The sequence below is a fragment of the Hyaena hyaena genome, unplaced genomic scaffold (assembly GCF_003009895.1).
Source record: "Hyaena hyaena isolate Hyena2069 unplaced genomic scaffold, ASM300989v1 scaffold_1399, whole genome shotgun sequence".
Lineage (NCBI taxonomy): Eukaryota > Metazoa > Chordata > Mammalia > Carnivora > Hyaenidae > Hyaena > Hyaena hyaena.
In genome coordinates, this window is record NW_024082033.1 from 286844 (window position 1) to 311151 (window position 24308).

Here is a 24308-nt window from a genome sequence, read left to right on the forward strand (position 1 = left end):
TGCTGTGCGGCTGTCATTCCCTGTTTTTCCATATTTTTTTTCCTTCCTTCCTTCCTGCCTTCCTTCCTTCCTTCCTTCCTTCCTCCCTCCCTCCTTCCTTTCCTCCTTCCCTTCCTTCCTCTCTTCCTGTCTTATTTAGAGGAAGCACTGTTTTTCATTCTTAATTTACCCATTCTTACACACTTACTTAAGAGTCTTTTAATCTTATTTGCATTATTGCCCACCTAAAACAAACTTTTTTAAGAGCCTTTCCCCCCCAATCTCCCTGCCACACAGAATTTTAATACTTCAGATATAATGTGTTTTAATCATAATGGTAAGTTTCCCTATCTCCAAAAAACCATATTATTAATTCCTTGGAAATTATATTGTCTCATTGAAAATGCATGGTCCACTCTATTACAGAGCAATAAATCCAAAGCCCTCCTGAGAAAGGAAGAATTAGTTAATTTGATTAATATATATATATATATATAGACACACACAGACACACACAGACACATATATAAATCATTATATACTATAATTTTATTTGTATTGAAGAACCTCAGTAACGTCATTTTGAAATTAAGGCCTCCATTAAGAGCAACCTCTTGCTCCATTAAGAACAACCTCGTAGCCCCAGTTTCTCATATTGCTCAAGGCTAAAGCCATCCTCGGACCGCCCTCAGATCAGCTAATCAAAAAAAACATTCCTGTGGTCTGAGTCAAGGCTGGGAACTGTAGACAGTTATTCTGTACAAACTATCCAATTTCTCACCACTTGCCTGAACCCCATGTGGGGCCTTTGAACTCACCCCATAATTGGTCATTTTCAAAGGATTCTCAAAAGTCATGATTGGGTCCCACCAAAAGTAATGAACACCTCACAGATACTGAATGGTTAAAGCTATTACCATGGGTTCTGTACAATTATGATTGGTGCTTATGTGATGATGCTATATGTACAACATGTGCACTGTAACACTCCCGTTCCCTTACCCCATAAAAAACCTCGCTATTGTTCAGGGCTTCACCTTCTGCCACTACACCGGTGGGCGGGTGAAACCCTACTCGAGCTTGTAATAAAGATCCTTTTGTACTTGCATTGGTGTCAGCTCCTTGGGGGTCTCAGGGAACTCGCGAATCGGGCACAACAGTATAAAGTTCTAACATCCCTACTCCTTCTACCCCCAGGAAAAAGAAAAAAAACCTGTTCTTTCACATTCTGAACAAATTAAGCAAGTCTTTAAGAAAATAAGACAAAGAAACACAAATTTCAAGAAAGGGCAGTAGAAAGGGAAAGGAATGTGAGACATTTGTGGCCAAGCAGATAGTTTAGAAACTACTGATGACATTCTATTTCTTTTTAAATTTATTTATTTATTTTGAGAAAGTGTGTGTGTGTGAGAGAGAGAGAGAGGGAGAGAGAGAGAGAGCACAAGTAGGGTAGGAGCAGAGGGAGAGGGAGAGAGAACTACAATTAGGCTCTGTACTGTCAGCACAGAGCCTGATGTGGGGCTTGAATTCAAGAACCGTAAGATCATGACCGGAGTGGAAACCAAGAGTCAGATGCTTGCTGACTGAGCCACCCAGGCACCTCAAAGTGATGTTCTATTTCTTAATCTGGCAGATGGTTACATGCTGTTCATTTTATTATTAATCCTTATGCTGTTTAGGCTGCTGCATTGTCAGAAAGGAAGTTCCACATTCACTCTATAATGGACTTCAGTCTGGCCTCTGCCTTTTTCATTCTGCTGTGTTGCTTAATTGCAAATTGTTACTCAGTTGCAATCCACATCTACATCCTTACCTTTTGCTAAGCTTTTAAGAAACTTCCACACTGGTATATTTTTGCTGCCATGAGCTCTCGAGTTCCTTCTCACTGTATAGTTATCCCAACAATTGTCTCAAGATACCAGACTCCCTCCAAATTTAGTACTTAAAGGATTAATACTTGGAATAAGAGAAGGTCTCCTTGACCCTGTTCTGGGACTAAAACAATGTCTATTCTGATTGGTCACTATACGAGCCTGGTTGCTAATTATGCTGAAAGTTATTTTGGCTTATATCCATGTCACCAGCTGTGTCCATGATGCCAAATTTATGGATCATTTTTTATCCCCCATCGAACTTGCTATTACAATAATGTCACAAGGGCTGTCCCCTTGTCTTGAGGCTATTTGCCTTCCAAGCTCCATCAGACCATACCTTTCTGAGTTTCCTTTGTGACTTTTCAGTAGCTTCTTTTTCTTTATCTGCAAATTTTGAGTTTTCTCAGACATACACTGATATTATGAACTATTTATCTGCCATTCATAAGATACATAACATTTTCTCTCATTCATTCATACAATATTTATGAAACGATTATTTATAACCTGCACCAGGTGCTGAACTAAACGAAATTGTTACTGCCCCTTCCAGTCTGAGAGCAAAGTGAGGGAGAAGAGCAAATAACAATGAAACTTAAAAATAAAAATTTGTGAAGGTTGCTGTAAAGGAGAAGACCCAGATGCTGTGAAAGACATGAGCTGAAAAGGACATTTTAGAAAGGAGTCAATGTTGGACTCAATTTTAAAGTTATTACTTAATTCAATATTCTACTTATTTTATTTATTTCTATATGCATATTCCCCAACATTTATAGTTATGACATAACCAACGCATTAGGTGATGATATCATGTGTTTTTTTTTAACATTTATGCATATTCCCTGACATTTATAGTTATGACATAACCAACGCATTAGGTGATGATATCATGTGTTTTTTTTTTTTTAACATTTATGTAGTCTTTTAAAATTGTTTAATTTTTATTAGTTTCTTTCTGTTTTCTCCCACACTTCCTTCACTTTGGTCATCATCCACCCTTCTTCTATGACCTGCTGTATCCTTTCACAGTTTTCTCTCTGCTTTTATAATACCTACATATATGTACCAGGGCTTTAAAAAATATTTATCATATTATTTTCCCTTTTAAATCTTGTCTGAAAATAATTTTGGGGTCCCCTGGATGGCTTAGTGGGTTAAGCAGCTGACTCCTGATTTCAGTTCAGGTCATGATCTCATAGTTTGTGAGTTCGAGCCCCACATCACTGCAGAGCAAGCTTGGGATTCTCATTCTCTCTCCCTCTCTCTGCCCTTTCTCTGTTCTCTCTCTCTTTCTCTCTCAAAATAAATAAATAAACTTAACTAACTTGGAAAAATCTCTCTGGCTTAAATAGCATAATTCTAACTCATGCATCTCAATAAATGTGCAATATTCCTGGGGCTGAAAAAAATGACAATAATTTCTCTAATGATGGGCACAAACTTTCAGTTTTTGTCAATAATAAAAAACGATGTATCAAACATATTTATAATAAACCTTGTGTAATAGTGCTTTTACTTGTTTTGAGATCTATCCACAGAAGTATTTGATGGATCATTGTGCATATGTCTTTGTGATTAAAACAGATATTGCCAATGTCCTTCATATAACAACTGGGACATGACATGTGTTCCCCAGTAGGAGAACCATCACTGAACATCTTTAAGAAAAATCTTAATGGCCTTCACTACTCTATCTTGTCCCAAAGTAATAAGACACCTTACATTTTTATACTATAAACTCAGTAAACTGTACTTACAAGAATGAAACATGGGAACTCTTCCTCTTTATTTGTATGATATTTGTCCATTCTGTAAATCGCATAATATATTTTTTCTCTAGATAAATTGATGTAAAGTTTCCTTTACTCATAGTTATAGATGAGACAGGTATTCGTATAATGAGCATATGTTAAGACAGGCCATAGATGTTGATAAACAACTTCTGTCATTTCAATTGCCACAAAGGAAAAGAACAGATGATAGTGGAAGCAAGATAAAGAAATCAAATGATTTGCCACAATTGTCTTTATTCCTATCTTCCTGAGCCCCTCAAAATCAGAACAAAACCTTTCCCAAAATAATAAAACTCATTTTCCAAACTTTTGGTGGCTAAGAAAAAAGGTCAGCTTCTTTTCTAATGTAGATTCCATAGTAGCCAGAATTAAAGAAAACGCTTTTTATGACCTAGACATATGGCATAGATTAGAAAATGGATAAAATTGGGTTCTGATTGGCTGGCTAATATTCTTATGAGATAGATTAATCAATGTAAACCACATAGCTCAGTTAAAACTGCCTTTCAAATTGCCAATTTCATTTTCTTCCAGCAGAGAAAATGCCAATCTTTTCCTATGTAGTAAAATCGTCTTGTTATAACAACGAAGAAACTCCAGAGTTACTGTTATTGTGGAACATCTGGTAACTACAAGATGTGGCTCCTCAGAGAAAACCACATCGCTGGAAAATAAGAACTTGCTCAACCTAGTCGTATTTCATGTTTTGTTATACTCCAGAGTATGGCTGCCTCATAATACAGTAATCACTTTCCTTCGGCACCATAAATGAAACCACAGATGCTACAGTTTGCTCTAATTGGAGCAGCTTACTATAAATAAATAATCAAAATAACAATATAGGCATAAAATATATGCATGTTTTAAAGGTTGGAATGAAAAAAATTACAAAGTGATTTCCTAAATACCATGCCTATCACATTTATTCTTTTATTTTTTTAGTTTAAATTTGTTAGTTAACATGTGGTGTAGTATTGGTTTCACGAGTAGAACCCAGTGATCCTTCACTACCTATAATACCCAGGGCTCATCCCAACAAGTGCCCCTCACCCATGGAGTCCTTCCCCCCACTTACTTCCCCTCCCCAAAACTTCAATTTGATCTCTGTATTTAAGAGTTTCTTATGGTTTGCCTCCTCTGCTTCTATCTTATTTTTTCCCTTTCCCTACGTTCATGTGCTGTGTTTTGTTTTTTAAATTCCACATAAGTGAAATCATATTTGCCTTTCTCTGACGGACTTATTTTGCTTAGCATAATATATTCTGGTTCCACCCATATTGTTTCAAATGGCAACATTTCATTCTTTTGTGTATGTATGTATACATACACACACACACACACACACACACACACACATCTTTATCCATTCATCAGATGATAGACATTTGGGCTGTTTCCATACTTTGCTATTGTTGGTAATGCTGCTATAAATATTGGGGTGCATGTGCCCCTTCAAATTAGTACTACTGTATCTTTTGGATAAATATCTAGTACTGCAATTGCTTGGCTGAAGCAATTGTTTGGTTGTAAGTTAAATATATTTTCAATTTTTTGAAGAACCTCTATGTCTTTCAGATCAGCTGCACCAGTTTGCATTCCCACCAGCAGGGCAAAAGGGTTCCTCTTTCTGCACATCCTTGTCAACATCTGTTGTTTCCTGAGTTGTTAATTTTAGCCATTCTGACAGGCATAAGGTGGTATCTCATTCTGGTTTTGATTTGTATTTCTCTGTTTGTGAGTAATGCTAGCATCTTTTCAAATGTGTCTGTTGGTTATCTGGATGTCTTCTTTGGAAAAGCATCTATTCATGTTTTTGGCCCATTTCTTCACTGGATTGTTTTTTGTGTGTTTAGTTTGGTAAGATTTTTATAGATTCTGGATACTAATCCTTTATTTGATATATCATTTGTAAATATCTTCTCGATTCTGTTGGTTGTATTTTAATTTTGTTGACTGTTTCCTTTGCTGTGAAGAAGCATTTTAACTTGAAGTTCCAATAGTTCATTTTTGCTTTTGTTTCCCTCATCTCCAGAGACAAGTCTAGTAAGAAGTTATTGTGGCCAAGATCAAAGAGGTTGCTGCCTGTTTTCTCCTATGGGATTTTGATGGTTTCCTCCCTCCCATTTAGGTATTTCATCCATTTTGAATTTATTTTTGTGTATGATGTAAGAAAGTGGTCCAGTTTCAATCTTCTGGATGGCACTGTTCAGTTTTCACAGCATCATTTGTTGAAGAGACTGTCTTTATTCCATTGGATAGTCTTTCTTGCTTTGTTGATGATTTGTTGGCCATACATTTGTGGGTCCATTTCTAGGTTCTCTATTCTGTTCCATTGATTTGTGTGCCTGTTTTTGTGTCAGTACCATACTATCTTGATGATTACAGCTTTGTAAGAGATCTTGAAGTCTGGGATTGTGATCCCTCCAGCTTTGGTTTTCTTTTTCAACATTACTTTGGCTATTCAGTCTTTATCAGTTCTATACAAATTTTGGGATTGTTTCTTCTAGCTCTTGAAGAATACTGGTGTTATTTTGATAGGGATTGCCTTAAGTGTGCAGATTGCTTTGGGTAGTATAGATATTTTAACAAAATCTGTTCTTCCTATCCATGAGCATAGAATGCTTCTTAATTTCTTTGTGTCTTCTTCAATTTCATTCATAAGCTTCCTATAGTTTTCTGTAAAAGTTTTTACAGATCTTTTACGTCTTTGGTTAGGTTTATTCTTATGTATCCTATGGGTTTTGGTGCAATTGTAAATGGGATCAATTCCTTGATTTCTCTTTCTGCTGATTCATTACTGCTGTATAGAAATGCAACTGGTCTCTGCGTATTGATATTATATCCTGTGAATTTGCTGAATTCATGTATTAGTTCCAGCACTTTTTTGGTGGAGGCTTTTGAGTTTATCATGTAGAGTATCATGTCATCTGCATGGAGTGAAAGTTTGTCTTCTTCTTTTCCAATATATATGCTTTTTATTCTTTTTGTTGTTTGATTGCTGAAACTAGGACTTCTAGTGTTGAACAACAGTGGTGAGAGTAAACATCCCTGTCCTGTTCCTGTTATCAGGATTTTTCAGGAAAAGAACCGAAAAAAAAAAAAAAAGATCTTTTCCCCATTGAGTATGATACTAGTTGTGGGTCTTTCATATATGACTTTTATGATGTTGAGGTTATGTTTTTTCTATCCCTACATTCCTGGAGGTTTTAATCAAGAAAGATGCTTTATTTTGCCAAATGCTTTTTTTCTGCATCTATTGAGAGGATCATATGTCTCTTATCCTTTCTTTTATTCATGTTGATCACATTGATTGATTTGCAAATATTGAACTAGCCCTGAAGCTGAAGAATAAATCCCACTTGATCACGGTGAATGATTTTTTTAATGTACTGTTGAATTCAATTTTCTAGAATTTTATTGAGAATTTTTGCATCCAGATTCATCAGGATGTTGGCCTGTAATTCTCCCTTTTGGTGAGATCTTTGTCTGATTTTGGAATCAAAGTAATGCTGATGTTATAGAATGAGTTTGGACATTCTCTCTCCATTTTTGTTTTTTGAAACATTTTGACAGGAATAACTATTAATTTTTTCTTAAATATTTGGTAGAATTCCCCTGGGGAGCCATTTGTCCCAGGACTCCTATTTGTTGAGGGAGTTTTGATAATTGATTCAGTTTCTTTACTGGTTATGGGTCTGTTCAAATTTTCTTTTTCTTCCTGTTTTAATTTCCATAATGTGTGTTTCTAGGGATTTGTCCATCTCTTCAAATGCTCAGTTCATTGGCATATTACATTTCTTATAGTATTGTCTTACAATTATTTTTTTTTCTGTGTTGTTGGTTGTGATCTCTCTTCTTTCCTTTGTGATTTTATCTACTTGCATCCCCTCTCTCTCTTTCTCTTTTGATAAGTCTGGCTAGAGGTTTATCAATTTTGTCTATTCTTTCAAAGAACCAGGATTTAGTTTCATTGATCTGTTTTACTGTTTTTTATGTAATTTATTTCTGTTCTAATCTTTATTATTTCCCTTCTTCTGCTGGCTTTAGGCTTTATTTGTTGCTCTTTTTCTACCTCCTTTAAATGTAAGGTTAGATTATGTATTTGGGATCTTTGTTGCTGCTCGAGATAGGCCTGAATTGCAATGTTCTTTCCTCTTAGGACTGCCTTTGCTGCATACCAAAGTGTTTTTGACTGTCATGTTTTCATTTTAATTTGCTTCCATATATTTTTTTAAAATTTCTTCTTTAAGTTCCTGGCTAACCCAATATTTCTTTAATAGGGTGTTCTTTAACCTACATGTATCTGAGGGCTTTCCAAATTTTTTCCTGAGGTTGATATCAAATTTCATAGCAATATGGTCTGAAAATATGCATAATATCTATACCTTTTTGTACCTGTTGAGGGCTTATTTGTGACACAGTACGTGATCTATTTTGGAAAATGTATCATGTGCACTGGAGAAAAATGTGTATTCTATTGCTTTAGGATGAAATGTTCTGAATATATCTGTAAAGTCTATCCAGTCCAGTATGTCATTCAAAGCTGTTTTTTCCTTGTTGATTTTATGCTTAGACGATCTGTCCATCACTATAAGGGGTATTAAAATCCCTTACTACTATGGTATTATTATGGATGGCTTTTCTTATGTTTGTTATTAATTGATTTATATATTTGGCTGTTTCAAGTTGGGAGCAGGAATATTTACAATGGTTAGATCTTATTGATCAATAGACCCCTTAATTATGATATAATGCCTTTCTTCATCTCTTGTTACAGTCTTTGTTTTAAAATCTAGTTTGTATGACATATGTAGGGCTACTCCAGTTTTCTTTTGACATCGATGAGCATGATAGATGGTTCTCCATCTGCTCACTTTCAATCTGAAAGTAACTTTATGTCTAAAATGAGTCTCTTCTAGGCAGCATATGGATAGATCTTGTTTTTTGGTCCATTCTGATACCTTATATTTTTGATTGGAGCATTTAGTCCATTTACATTCAAAGTGATTATTGAAATGTATTAATTTAGTGCCATTGTGTTACCTGTAGAGTTGGTGTTTCTGATGAGTTAGCTGGTCCTTTGTAGTCTTTGTTGCTTAGGCCTTCTTATTTTTTCCTTCACCAAGAGAGTTCCCCTTAAAATGTCTTGCAGGGTTGGTTTAGTGGTCACAAACTCCTTTACCTTTCGTTTAAGTGAGAAACATTATCTCTCCTTCTATTCTGAATGACAGCCTTGCTGGATAAAGAATTCTTGATGGCATATTTTTTTCTCATTCAGCACATTGAATATTTCCTGCCACTCCCTTCTGGCTGCCAAGTTTCAGTGAACAGGTAGCTGGTAATTCTATGTGTCTACCCTTGTAGGTTAAAGACCTGTTGTCCCTAATTGCTTTCAGAATTATCTGTCTTTGTATTTTGCAAGTTTCAGATATGTTGTGTTGTTGACCCATTTTTGATTTTGAGGGGAATTCTCTGGTCCTCTTGGACTTGCATGCCTGTTTTCCCCCCAGATTAGGGAAGTTTTCAGCTATAATTCATTCAAATATACTTTCTGCCCTCTTTTCCTTTTTTTCTTTTGGGACTCCTTTGATACAGATATTGTTTCATTTTATGAATCACTAAGTTCTCTAAATCTCCCCTTGTGATCTAACAATTTCCTCTCATATTTTTCAGCTTCATTATTACCTTCTATATCATCTATTCTCTCCTTTGTTTTTTCAATCCTTACTGTGACTATATCCAGTTGCTTTTGGATCTCAGTTATAGCATTTTTTATTTCAGTTTGACTAGATTTTAGGTCTTTGATGTCTGCATCAAGGGTTTCTCTGGTGTCTTTTTACAAGACCAGCTATTAGTCTTATGACTAGTGTTCTAAATCTTATTCAAATATATCACTTAAATCTGTTTTGAGCAAGTCCCTGGCTGTGATTACTCCTTGACCTTTATTTTGTGGAGAATTCCTCCATCTTGTCATTTTGGCCAGGTTTCTGTCTTGTGCATGTTTTAAAAGCTCGTTACATTTCCTGCACCTGAGAGTACTGCTAGGTACTGTCCAGGGCCAGGAACTTCAAGAAGTGATTCTGGTATGCTGTGTGCACTCTACTGTTGCATTTTTGGATGGTCTTTCCCACTAGTCCATCCTCTGTAAAGGTCCTCCTTGCTTACATTGGGGAATGTTTAGACCTTTAACTAGGTATGCTTTGATTTGTTTGGAAGTAAGCCTGGAAAAATTTTTGTCAATTTGTTTAGAAGCATAAAAGCACTGAGTAAGATAGTAAGCAATTTGGATATCATGCATCAATGATGAATTAATTTTTTACAGGTGAGGAAAACAAAATGTTTGAGAATAGTTAGGATATAGGTAATACCTGATTTGTTTAAATCCAGTAGAAACTTCTGAATAATAATATGTGAAAACTAAAAAGTTCAAACACTATTTGAGAATTTTTTTTAAATGTAATTATGTTTCTCATTGTAATCAGATTGACTTTTCTTTGGCTGGAATGCATGAAGAAATGTCCAAGTAAGAGTTGAAGTAGCAATAAAATGGTGATAGAAATTTTGCTTTTGCTGATTTCAATTTCCATTATCATATTTTTTTCCATTGGAGTGTTTGTATCAACATACAAACAAGTGTGAGTATATTATATATGTGTAATTGGTAAAGATTTGGTACCAGTACTTAGTAGTCAATAAATATCTATATATTTTTCTGAATTGGCACTACTAAGCCTTATGTTGTGCTAATGTGCTTATCTCATTTTTCTTTTTTCTTTTTTTTTTCGGTAAATAATCTTGAGAGTGTATGTCTTAAAGAGTAGTCAAATACATCTTGAATGAGTTCCCAAGGACCTAAAATTTTTAAGAATCATTGTGAATATAACATAGTTAGTGTATTATTTTCTCTGTTGTTCATTGATTAGTAACCTCAGCAGCATGGTTATATGTTTATACAAAATTATAGTTGAGAAATAAACTTGAATAGCTCTAAATTTTGGAAAAACACCATGCACTGATGGTTTTCTAAAATATACACAGAGATTAAAACACAACTTTCCACAAAGTCTATTAGGCACTGTTCCCAGAATTAGCACATGTCTACTACTTCTTAATTTATTCTGTACTAAAAGTTTTCTATACTGTAAATGACCATTGGTCACCCGAGTGTATTCCTAATTGAGTTATTGTCTTAATATCTGTCAGTATGATAGATAGTAACTAAAACTTATTTTTGATACATTTTTCTGCATTTTGATGGTGCAGTAGCCGAATAACACAAGCTAAATAACCTTTGAAATATTAAGGATAGAAAGATGATTTAATCTTTGATTTTCTAAAATAAAATATGAAACAATATATTTACTTATTTTAGTTTTCCAATAATTTGCCTTATTTTTAATTGATTACATGTGATCTTATTAAACATAAATTAAATAAAATATTTGAAGATCTACAAAATCCACCATACATTTTAATTCAGTTGCAATTAAAATAGTGTTCTCTTTATGCATGGAAGGAAACAGTGTGTTCATCTTAGTTACTTATCTATTAAGATTTGGTCTATGTCATTAAGACTCCTTCAAAGCAAGGGTGTAATTCTTTCAACTGATGAAGCAGATGTTGCATTAAAAGAATGTGAAATTTGTGTCATCATTTTATTGACTCAGAGCTCATGAAGATTCAGCGAATTATTGTATTGCTCACAAATGTCTTCTTTCTGCAATTATGATAGACATAAATTATCAATGCCAGGACAAAGTAGAGCAAGTCATGATCATTTTAAGTTAAAACATCCTATATATTTCTGTACTAAAAATTCCCAGCTATGATCGAGTGGAAAGATTTTGTGCTTGAAAGGTGACATCTGATTGTGGTAAGAATATGGATTATGTACAACTCCAGGGTCCAATCTGCCTTTCCTACCATCTGATTAGTATAGACAGGTATTCAAGGAGGGGAAAAATGCAAAGTGAGCTTTATTTAAGTTTTAATGAAATCATTTGCTCCTCCTAGCAGTTTTATATCATATTAGCAATGTTTCTTCATAATGCATGAATATTAAATTTACCTAATACAGTACGAAATTATCTTATTAAGAACCCATATCTTATAATAGTGGGGAAGAGAACTAATGCAATATAGCACTAATTCAATTTCATCAAAGTTACTGATACAGAAAAGCATCTCATTTTCCTACACAGATGTCAAAAATATTTACCATTCTCTATTTTTAAGAATTTAGCCTATAAAACAAAAAATATTATTCTAGCCCACTGTATGACAGTCTGGGGACTTAGTGCTACTATAGTTAGATGAGCCAGTCCAGACTTAGCTCTGATTACGAGGGTAGCCATTTATGTAATGATTTGAGGAATATGTAAAAGGGAGAAAAATCAGGGAATGAAGAATAACATCAAATTATTCAATGGAAGATTCACAATAAGGATGGAAATATTTGGAAATAGGAAAGTTTGTTCCTCAGGGAAGAAGAGAAATGAGACATAAGAATTCCAACGACAAATTTGTTCTATAAATTCGCTGGAGATTGGCTGTAAAAATAGAGGTCATGGGTACATGCATATCCTTATTGCTACAAGGATGCACATTTCTTAACTAGTCCTCACATTCTCTTACTCTATTTCTGTGGTTAGTTGGAGAGTCTGCATAAGAGATTCCATACAGGCCCTTTGTCTCTGGCCTTTTATTTTGTCTTAACCTGCTAAGTAATTCCTGCTAAATGAAAAGGTCTTACTCTACACAAAGAACTTTTTTTCTCATTCAAAATTCTGCTGAATATTTTATCTCTTCCCTTAAGTAGTTATAGTTTTTATACAAGAATGGAGGCACTATGCATTGACTAGGAAGCTAATGGTTTCTGAATATACTAGTCTCTCAGTAAAACAAAGGGAAGGAATTGATATAACTTTATTACAGAAATAATATGACTTGATTATGAAAATATTATCTATAGAAACACCAAGGATAACATGAATTTCAGAATTAAATCAGACTAGTTTTACCAATATGTAAGATAATTATGTAAGTTATGTTTTACTTGTCTCAACTACTACAGTTGAAAATGTAGCAAATGTTTCCATTTTCTTTATGATATATTTAAAAAAATTAACCACCTTCTATTTCCCCGACTTTCCATTATATTTCAACTTCCTTTCATTTTTCTATTCATATCCAAAACTGAATAAATGTTATCTTCTTAGTACATCATTTTGAAAATCCAAGGTTGAAAAGTATTCTCAATAAAAAAAATTCCATTCAGATAGATACTACTTTATATTGTAGTTATTTATTTATGAGTGTTTCTCTTCCATTGACTGCATTTCTGTGAAGACATGTTTTTCCTATTCTCTAATCAAAAGTATCTGGCAGAGTGTCTGACATACCATATATATTCTTTAATTGCTTTAATTTGATTTTAACTGCCAACAAGATTTCATTCAGGCTTATTTCATCAGAAAACTAATTTTAATGTATCCTTCACTATTTTAAATATCAGTGTGTTGTACTACAATAAAGCTGATTAGTTCTCTTTTTAAATGTTTTTCTCTTCTGCTTATCCCATATAATACCCTTTTAACATTCCATAATTGCTTTCTACAAAGCTGGGCTCAAAAGTAAATGGACATAAAACCACTATTTTATTTACTTTTACATCTTTGTGCATCTTGCAAAAGATTAAGTAAGATGGCATGTGCATGAAGGTGCTAATAAACACCTGCTTATTGGATAAAGGATTGCTCAGTGTTTGCTTATGGAGATTTGCATTTAACGAGACATTTAAAGCAAAAAAAAAAAATGAAATAAGAGCTGACATTTCAATTGAGTAGATTAATACTCTGAGGAAGAACCCTTGATTTAATCATGTGGGGCCTCAAGGAAATTTGAGTATATGTTAAATCAGAATAAAGGGGATGGAAATTGTACTTGGTACTCTCTCTTCACACACACACAAACACACACACAGACATACACATATATATTTATATATATGTAAAACACATATATGTTGATATATATATGTAATTTTACAAATAGTAGTCTTACAGTTGACCACTGGTCATATGTGTTTTATTTTATTTTATGAGTTTATTTCACCAAAATCTTTTTGACTTTATTCATTCTGACCTGTGTGAGGTGATATCTCACTGAAGCTTTGATTTGCATTTCCCTGATAATGGCTGATGTTAAGTATTTTTCATGTGTCTGTTACTGTCTCATCTTCTAAGACTGCCCTCATTTAAGCTCTATTTCCTGATAATCTTTTTAGTAATCTTATTTTTAATCAACTGTAGTCAATATATAAAGATTTATTTGTTTTTGCAATTTTTTAATGTGTGTTTTATTTTTGAAACAGAGAGAGACAGACCATAAGTGGGGGAGGGGCAGAGAGAGGGAGGCACAGAATCGGAAACAAGCATTAGTGCAGAGCTCAATGTGGGCCTCCAATTCACAAAGTATGAGATCATGACCTGAGCCGAAGTCGGACACTCAACCAACTGAGCCACCCAGGCATTCCTGCAATTTTTTTAAGTATGGTTAAAACTTTCAGTTTCCAGGAGATTTTACTCTAATGCTTAGTTCTCCTCAATTTTAAGCTGAGAAAACATGAGGTTAAAAAATATTATGATAGAGATATAAATCTGTCAACATTAATATAAATGTCTCAAAAAACATGTTCTACTGGATAATGAATGAAATGTATATATGGACATACACTCACATTCAAGCACTCCTTTAATATAGGGTTATGTTGTGTGATTTATGTATTATAAATATAAAGCACAAAATGACTTCTGAAGATCTGGATATTTGTACTATATTTTAGTTTTATTGACATACTAATTTTCTTTAGAATACATTCTAGGCTATATACTGACATTAAAATCCTGACTAAGGTAATCAGGATTGACTGTAAAATCTTGATTAATTTTTAGAATTGAGTATCCCCTTTCTACGGAAAATTTTCTTTTGTTCTATTCTACTAAGCCAATGCTCACCTTTAGGTGATCAATTTTCAGTGCAGTTCAAGTCTGTTAACTTTAACAGGGGCTTATTGGAACAGTCATAGCAAACTATGTAAGAATTGTGCCACTGAGACTCAATTACAAGGTAGAATACTGCTCAATCTTGATGGTTACAGTGCAGCTGGGATTAGGTTTTTCATTCTTATCTAGTTCTATGTCTCAAGTTGGTATTTTCATGTAGTCACATAGATAAATTCAGTTATCTTTAACACTTGTGATTTTAATTCATATTTCTATTTTATTTCATTCTTTCTTATTCCTAAATATTACATGGGAGCTGACTAAAGTTTTGTTTTTGTTTTGTTTTGTTTTTTACTCTAACATTTCCAGTAACACTTTGGCCATTTAAAATATATTTTGTTATACTAATAGGACAATTTCAAATATGAGTGTGAACATGTACTGATGTTTTACTTGCAATACTAAACAGTACCATGATAAGTCTTTCAGATTATCATTTTAGAAACTTTTTTATTGCTCTTATATCTCAATCTGAGAGATACTGAATCTCTTGATATGCTACTATTTCAACAATTTAATGTAAAAACCGGCATACCATAAGAGCATACTGGGAATTAATGACTGCATAAGGGTGCATTTTTATCTGTATTATGTTAAAAAAACAATCTTTCATGAATAATGGATCACTACGAAATGAAATACTGGATAAAAAAAAAGTAAAATTGGTAACTTTTTATACTACTTTTATCATTATGAAATGAAAAACTGGATAAAAGAAAAATAAAATTGGCAATTCTTTATAGCACTTTTGTATTTTTCTGCATTAATATGGAAATAATAAAATAAATCTAGTTGATATGACTATTCAAGCCACAAAAATGAGTGGATAGTCAAAAAGAAGATACAGCAGAGTATAGAGGAACTCTGACATCCCAAATCTAATTATCAAAGGAATTGTTGACAGAAATAAACACCTAGAAGTTGTTATGTAATAATCCAGGAAATTTTGTTACTGGCTAAATATTAAGAGATTATTGTTAATTACTTTTTTGTTTTATAGTACTATCATAGTTATGTCAAAACATTAGTTCTTTTAGGGATACCTAAAAAGGACTCTGGGTAAAAATAATATGACATCTTTTTTTTCCTTAAAATCTAGATTGAAGGATTGAGGATTGACTTAGATGGCCAATTAAACAAGAATGATAATATGTTCCTAAATTTAAAAGGTGATGATGGTTAAATGGGGGTTTATTATAGTAATCTTGATTTTTCATTTTAAACGTACCTGGTCTAAAATTTTCTAGTATGTAAGTATTGATATGCTTATTCCTGGGTTTTCTGATCAAAAGTTGGAGAGTGGAAAGATCATGACCTTTGTAATAAAAGAGACATAGATTTAGGTCTGAACTCAGATTTGTGGATATTGAGGACACTAGTAAATATCTAGGAACATTTTATCTGTATATATATATATATTTATATGTTATATATATATATGAAATACACACATATATAGACAGTAGTATAATATGTGTACTAAATATATATGCTTGATTGAGCAATGTGCAGGGAAGATTAGGGACACCAACCCCACACGGTGTTTTCTTTGGGGCAGCAATGAAAGAATTGAGGAAGACAGCCAAGGCAAAGATCACGTTAAAAGTTGGTCCTATAATGGACTCAGAAATACTGACTGATCGAGGTCCAGCAAGCAAACCACAGAAGTTTGTGTTGCAAAAGCCTAAGATACAAAAGTCAATGGCATTGACCACAGCAAAGACAAGTTATTTTTAACAAGTATGGATTTTGAGCAGACAGAGACTATCTAGCTCTCAGGCTACTGACCTTGAATATGAAAAAAATTGGCTTAATATTGTAGATGAGGGTGAACCTGACTTAGATCATTTTAGATATCAGCTGGCACAACATAATTATTGCCTTTAAACTTCAAAACAGTTGAATTTTCTATGCTAACGAACACTAGCTGTCTTTGCTTGTTCAAATTCCATTGTGTTTGGGCCAAGAAGGGAACTTTGGATGAAGGAACTGAATTCACAGTCTCAACAGTAACATTCTATGTTCTCTGAATTACTTGGCATCTACAACATAACGATAATCTTAATGCTAAACAAACTCATGGCCAGAGAGAAGAGTAAGCTACTATAGCACAGGAAGAAACATGTATGTTCACAACTAAGTGTGGAAGCAATGCCATTATCTAAAGCCCATAATTTACATAGGAGTTGCAAAAATATGGAGCACAAGGAGGAAATAAAAATAAGATTTTAGTATACTGGATGGAAATAAAAATGACCGAGACAAAATATATTGACTGGAACTATTCCTATTGTTCATTTCTACAGCTTGGGAGAAGATGGCAATGTCTCTAGACTTTGAGGGACTAGAGAGCATGCATCGAGGAAACATCCTAATTCCACTGTTTAGATATCTGTAATATCAAAATTAAGTACTCTCTGGGAGATTTCTGCTAGTTGAGTTTGAGTTCACTTGCAAGTCTGACTTTTTTTTTTCCTTTCTTGGTCTGCATTCTTTCAGATTCTGAGTCTCTGCTATGGTCATTGGAATCTACTGAATTAATACTAGGTTGGAATACTGGATTAGTACTTTTTTTTTGACTGGAAGAGTTTACTTTGGATTACTATGGTAGGCATTGAAAACTGATTTATCTTCTACATTTGGCAAGGAGTGTTGCCAGAACTGAAAAACTCAAATGTATCTTATTAATTCTGAGCTTCTTATTTGTTTGAGTTTATTAACTTGAGAGAGGGAGAGAGAGAGAGAGCAAGAACAAGCAGGGGAGGGGCATAGAGAGAGGTAGAGATAGAATCCCATGCCGGTTCTGTGCTGTCAGCATACGTCCCAATACAGGGCTTGATCTCACGTACTGCAAGATCATGACCTGAGATGAGATCAAGAGTTGGATGCTCAACTCACTGAGCCACCCAGGCACCCCTTTCTGAGCTCTTTAAAACATGAGACTTATCAGACACTTTTGACTAAAGTAAGTCAACTGCTAAGATTTTGAGGGAACTATACCCATTCCCAGAGAAAACAGCCTAAGAAGCAACTTCTGAAGAGTTGATTCCTCCGAGCCAACAAGAACTTTTCAGGATAAGGCTAAAGCAGAAGGTAGAATTATAATAGACTCAAATTCCTTTATCTTTTTTACTCAAATATGGTTAAACATTGGTTTCAGATTTTAATTCCTTCATGTTTGACATTATTATATTATCATCTGCAAGATAATTGAGTTTTTAGATTCCTTTTCCCTAGGAATTTGATTAGGTTTTTAATAAGGTATTTTATGGTTGACATTTTATTACTAGAATATTTAAATATTATAACTTGATGTTTTGCAGATCTTTTGCTAGACTATACCGGACAATGTGGTTTGAAAACAATTGGATGAGAAATTCAAAGATGTAAAATTTTGACTGTGGACACACAATGATGGAGAAAAATCTTAGTTAACACATTATTCTGACAAGTTCAGAAACATTTGCACTAGTCATGGGTAGTCTTAGGAGGAGACACAGAAGAGCAGTGGGTGATTATTAACAGAACCTATTCTTGAACATATGTAAAAGGTCGTCTAATAGACTGCTGGACTCCTCCAAGGAAGATGGCCACATTGCTGGTTGATCAAGTCTAATTTGATTAAGTTCAATATGTTTTGATTAGCAAAAGCTGTGAAATGCTTGAAGAGAATACTATTTTCCATTTCTGAAATGTCTTTCCATATGTAAGGAATTTCACTAGAATAAAATACCTACAGATAAGTGTTTTCATTATGGGAAGCTAACTGCTATCACAATTGACAGTACTCCCAAATTTCAGTGGCTTAACACAATAAAAATTTATTTTTTACTCAGAAGAAGTCAAGGAGTCCTCGGGCCCTGCACCACGCAATCCTTCTGGAACCAGAATCCTTCAATCTGGGACTGTGATCTCTCGGAATCTTTGGGATTCTTGGGATTCTTTAACTCAGCAGGTGTTCAAAGCAGGTGAGGGGAAAGTGGAAGGTATTTATAACTGGTCTAAAATGGACACAACTACTTTCACTCACATTCCATCACAATGACACAACCCATGCAAAAGAAGCTGAAAAGATGCATTCCAGGTGTGCACCCAGGAAGAAAGGAAAGACAAGAGGTTTACTGAGGAGTCACATGCTCTTACATAAGAAGGGATTTGTTATGGTAATCACAGAAAACAAACAACCTCTGGAGACTTAGCCTAGTCTCTTACTATTCAGTTTAACATAGTGGTAGACTGTGAAGTCTTTGGAGTAGGCCTACCTAGGTTTGCACTCTACTTTTACCACTTGAAGACTTAGGGTACTTGGGCAGTTTACTAACCCTCTCTTAGTTCTCTAATTCATGAAAAGGGATAATAGTTCCTATCTCATAGAATTGCTGCAAGTATTAGCATTTAATAAGTTCAATGGTTAGAATAGTATCTGCTCTAGAGTAGTGTCATATATTTGGGTTGGATGAGTAGGGGTGCTGTAAAATGGGCTCCATTTTACATGTGTCATTTCCTTTATGGCAGTATAGGAGCTCGGTTTTTGTTAAGTATTCTATATACATGTGAAACGTGCATACTGTTCGCAAAATGGTATACTCTCTGAATACTTCTAAATCTCTATATCAGTCAGAGCATTAAATCTTTTATTTCATTTTTTATTCTATCATATCTTTGTGATACTGAATTTGATTAAATATCCTTTTAAAATTTTGCAATTCTAAAAGTTGTGTCATTTCTAAAGAATTTTATTCAATTACTTTCCATGTGTGTTGCTGCATATAGTTTTAAATTTGATATAGCTTCTTCATATAATACACTTATCTTTATATTACATGTCTTCACTATACTTACTTTTTGTAAGCAAATTTTATATTGAAAACATAAATTATTCACTTAATTATTTTGTGTTTCCCTTTCTTTTTAGTTATATTTTCCTAGTAACTATTTTTTACCTATCCATCTTTCTGAGTTTTTAAATAAAATTATATAACCAAGTTTTGCATGTTAGTATAATCTTTCTCTGTCTTTTAATTGGAAAACCTATTGCTCTGACATTCCTTCTAGTTCTAGTTAAAAATTACATCTTTGTTTGTAATATAACTGGTTTACTGTAAATTTTACTTCAGGTTTTCTATTTTTTTGTTAGTTTGATCAAATTTTATTCAGGTTCCTTATTTTGTCATTTTGATCAAGTTATTATTCAATCCGATTTATCCCCCATAATGTATAAATTCTTGCAAAGTTATCTCCTCCTTTACTGATTACTGCTTCCACTGATAGTCATAATCAAAAATATATATCACTAATATAAGAACAGATACAATACATCTTACTTCAAATGTTTCCTTGCTGTTTCCACAAATCTAATTAAGATGATTCCATGCTCAGCCTTTACCCTTCCTCCCTCTCTCTTCCTTCTTCTTTTTCTTTCTCTTCCTTCATTCCTTCCTTCCCTCTCTTGTTTCTTTCCTTCCCTCCCTCTCTCTGCTTCCCCCCCACCTTTTTTTCCCTTTCTTCTTTCCTTCCTTTCCTCTCTCATTTGTCCTTTCTTCCTTTTTGTTTATGGCTTTTTTGTACAGCAATCTTTAATCATCAGTTATCTTTAGAGGCACAAAGTAAAGGCGTTTCTGTCTTTGTAGTCCTATATATTACTCCCTTAGCAACTAGAAGGCTAGGTACCAGCAGGCACCCCAGAAGTTCATCATAGGGATGGTGACTCCAGGTTTCTGGGAGCTCTCTGTATCTGGTGGCCAAGTTTTCTCTTCAACACTCTCTGTGGGCTGGCTTTTACCGTAGGGTTGTTTTCTACAAGCTCATCTCATCTGTCCAAGGGTAGCAGTATGTCCTGTATAATTCTGTACTTCAAAACTCTTTAGTGCAAAATTATTATGGCACAATGGAATAAAAAAGATTTTTTTTCAGTATGGAAAGGGTTTTGTCTCGGCTCTTAAAGAATTAGAGAATAAATAAACGCAGACGTTTAAAGAAACGAGACGCAATAAGAATTTTTTAAACGTCTCGTTTAAAAAAAACGAGACACAATAAAGAATTAGAGAATTAGGTGCAAAGTGAAAGCAGAAGACAAGCTTATTAAAACAACAGTACATCCTTTAAGGGAGAGCCTACAGGGTCCAGGAGGCAGAACTGGCCCCTAGGTTGTTTTGGGATTAGATATTTATTGGTCTATCTGGCCTGGGAGGAACTATAACGTACAGTGTTGTGGTCTCTAATAGAGGTTAATTCCAATTATTTGGGGGACCCCTCCCACAGGTCGGCAGAGGGAGTCTTTGACCCTACAGGATTAGTACAGAACCATTATGATTGCCTTTCTTAATTGGGGTGGAAGGTTAAAACTGCAATGCAAATGCCCTGGGTCAGAGATGGAAGAAGAGAACGCATGCTCTGTACCTGTGGTTGTTAATCTGTTAGCTTCATGGTCTTGGAAGTCACAAGGTCAGGATGTTGTGGCCTATTTATCACCATCCTGGTCTCCAGCTCATGATTAACTGTCTACTCTAGGAGGATGACTATATATAACAAGTCTATAAGTCTTAGATGCCCCAGATTCTATCTGTCCCAACATCTGAGGATTTACTGTTTTGACAAACAGGTAACCATTTGTATACCAACAGAAATAGAAGTAGCCTGCTTTGAATATACAGGCCCTGCCTTCCTGTGCCAGCAGCTTTTCATCCTCTGAGAGCTTTTCATTAGATGATTTGTAGTTGGTAGAATCAATAGGAGTATATTCAAGCTGTCTTGTACACTTAAAGTTTTGTAACATAATAGGATTTGTTTGAACCATTCAGTCTAAAATTTATCCATGGTTGCTGTGCTCTTTTTGTTATAAGATTGAAGCCTTTCTTCTCTTGAGACACATTTGAGAATATTATATCTTAATTTTATGTTCTAGTTATTCTTATTTTTTTCTTTTTAGTCTTTTCACTCTGTGTGTGTGTGTGTGTGTGTGTGTGTGTGTAGTTAGGTTTTCCAAGTCTTAATCATCTAGCATGCATATTCTTACAAACATTTTAATTGTTTTTTTCTGTTTAATTTTATGACATTTGTAAAATTTCTAAACATCCTGAATTTTATTTAATAAGAGATACATATTTATAATGCAGGACTTTAATGTTTTCAATCTCTGCAACATTTAAATTTTTCTCTTCTGTTTATTTTACTGATTTCTACATATTTGTATTTCTTTTGTTATTACTGTTATAGATTTTGAGACTTCATCAGCACATTTACCTAATATTAAGGTTTTTCTTTAAGTTTATTAATTTACTTTTGAGAGAGAGAGAGAGAGAGAGCAGAGGAGGGGCAAAGAGAAAGAGGGAGAGAGAGAATCCCAGGCAAGCTCTGTGCTGTCAGTGCTGAGCTGGACACAGGGCTCAATCCTACGAACTGAGAGATCATGACCTGAGTCAATACAAACTTCAGATTTTGGGAGAGAGGGGGAGTGGCAGAGGCAGAGTGAGAGCGATCTGGTCAGATTTGTGTTGAAGCATCAAGACTGTGGTCACCAGGGGCACCTGGGTGGCTCAGTCAGTTAAGCGTCCAACTTCAGCTCAGGTCATGATCTTATGGTTTGTGGTGTGCATTATGCTATGTGCTGACAGCTAGCTCAGAGCCTGGAGCCTGTCTTCAGATTCTGTCTCTCCCTCTCTCTCTGTGCCTCCCCTGCCTGCACTCTCTCAGAAAATAAATAAAAAACATTAAAAAATTTAAAATTCAGACTTTAAAATTAAATTGTCATCGACATGCATTTGAAAATTTACAAAATACAAAAATACAAGTTGTTTTCTTATGGTGATTCCTTATCTTTTGAAATGTCTGGATACTTATTTTCCCAAAATATATGATATTGAGTATTCCATGAAGAATACTCTTCTAATTCTTTCAACATGTTCCCTCATTTGGATTCATGCTTTAAAGTGTTTGTTGGACATCCTTCATAGTGTATAAAAGGTTAAAAGGTTTAATCTTTGTGTGTGTGAATCCACAAGGAGAGTAAAATAACAATAGATATTCTTCATCACTTGGAAAAACAGGTGTATTTAACCTTAAAAAATATATAATCTGCCAAAAAATAGTAATTCACTCTGTTAGTACTTTATCAAGTTTTGTTCATTTGTTTTTCAGCCTTTTATCCATCAATTAATTATCAAATTTCATAACTACAAGGCAATCTAATTAACCAAGAAAAACAATTATGAGCAAAAATATAGATTTTTACTCTCATGACAATTAATAGCTCTTTGATCAAATAATCATGACAATTTTGTATGAGTAATTAAAATAAGTGTTATAAAGAAAATTTATGCAGGATAATGGGAATAATCAACAGGGAGAGTTTATTGTGTAAGGGGAAGGATCAAGGGATACTCTCTTGAGCAATGTGCTTAAGGGAGATCTCTAGGTAAAGCAGGGAATTTTCTTTAAAGTGAGGGTAAGTATTTTAAAGAAATAGATGGAAAATGAGGTATTAGGAGTGCATGTGCCATCTTTGAGACTTGGGGGAAGATCAACATAGTTTCAACACAGAGAGCTACTGCAAGGATGATGTGTGAGATGAAGCAAGATCTAGAACATTTAGGGATTCACAAGCCATAGTAAAGATTTTAATTTTATTCTAGAAAAAAAATGGAAACTGTGCTGGCCATCATTAATTGCCTATTGATTATCCCTTCTCACACTGTAATAAAACAGATTTAAAACTTCACCCACCTGAGGTAATCCTGTGACTAAATTCTATCCAATCACAGTAAGGTAAAGTATTTGTATGAAATGTAAAAAGCCTGTTTAAAAGAATCTGACTCAGCTGTGAGAAACAAATTTTCTTCTACCAATTTCCTGGAATATGGATGCAATTGCTGTTGCTATATCAGCCATTTTGTATTAGGAGGTGGTTTTGTGAAAGACACTCAATAAATGAAGATAGTAGTGAAAAAACAAGAGTCTGGTTTCTTGATGACATCGTGGAATTAACAAATCAGCCCTGATGGTTTTACTTCAAAATTTATTTTATGAAAAAATATGATATTTCATTTCTTTTTAGATACTGCTATACTTATTGAAATGGGTATATTTGGCCAAATCTAATTTTGATTGATATATATCATTTAAAGTAAATTTTGAGAAATGGAGGTAATGAAATGAACAAAACTGCAGTTTTTTTTATTTATATATATATATATATATATANCAAGGACATCTGTACCTTCAAATGGAATTTCTGGCTCACAGGATAAAGATATATATTTTTAAAACTTCCAAATAGTTTTCTTTTCTTTTTTTTTAATACATTTTTTTTTTTAATTTTATTTCCAGGAGAGAGAGAGAGACAGCGTGAGCAGGGGAGGGTCAGAGAGCGAGGGAGTCACAGACTGAAACAGGCTCCAGGCTCTGAGCTGGCAGTCAGCACAGAGCCTGACGCGGGGCCCGAACCCACGAACCGTGAGATCATGACCTAAGCGAAAGTCGGACGCTTAACCGACTAAGCCACCCAGGCGCCCCAAAACTGCAGTTTTAAAATATCACTCTCATATGTAAAGCAGGACTGGAAGAGAGTAAGTAGATTCATGCAAAGTGGTTACCAGGGGAGT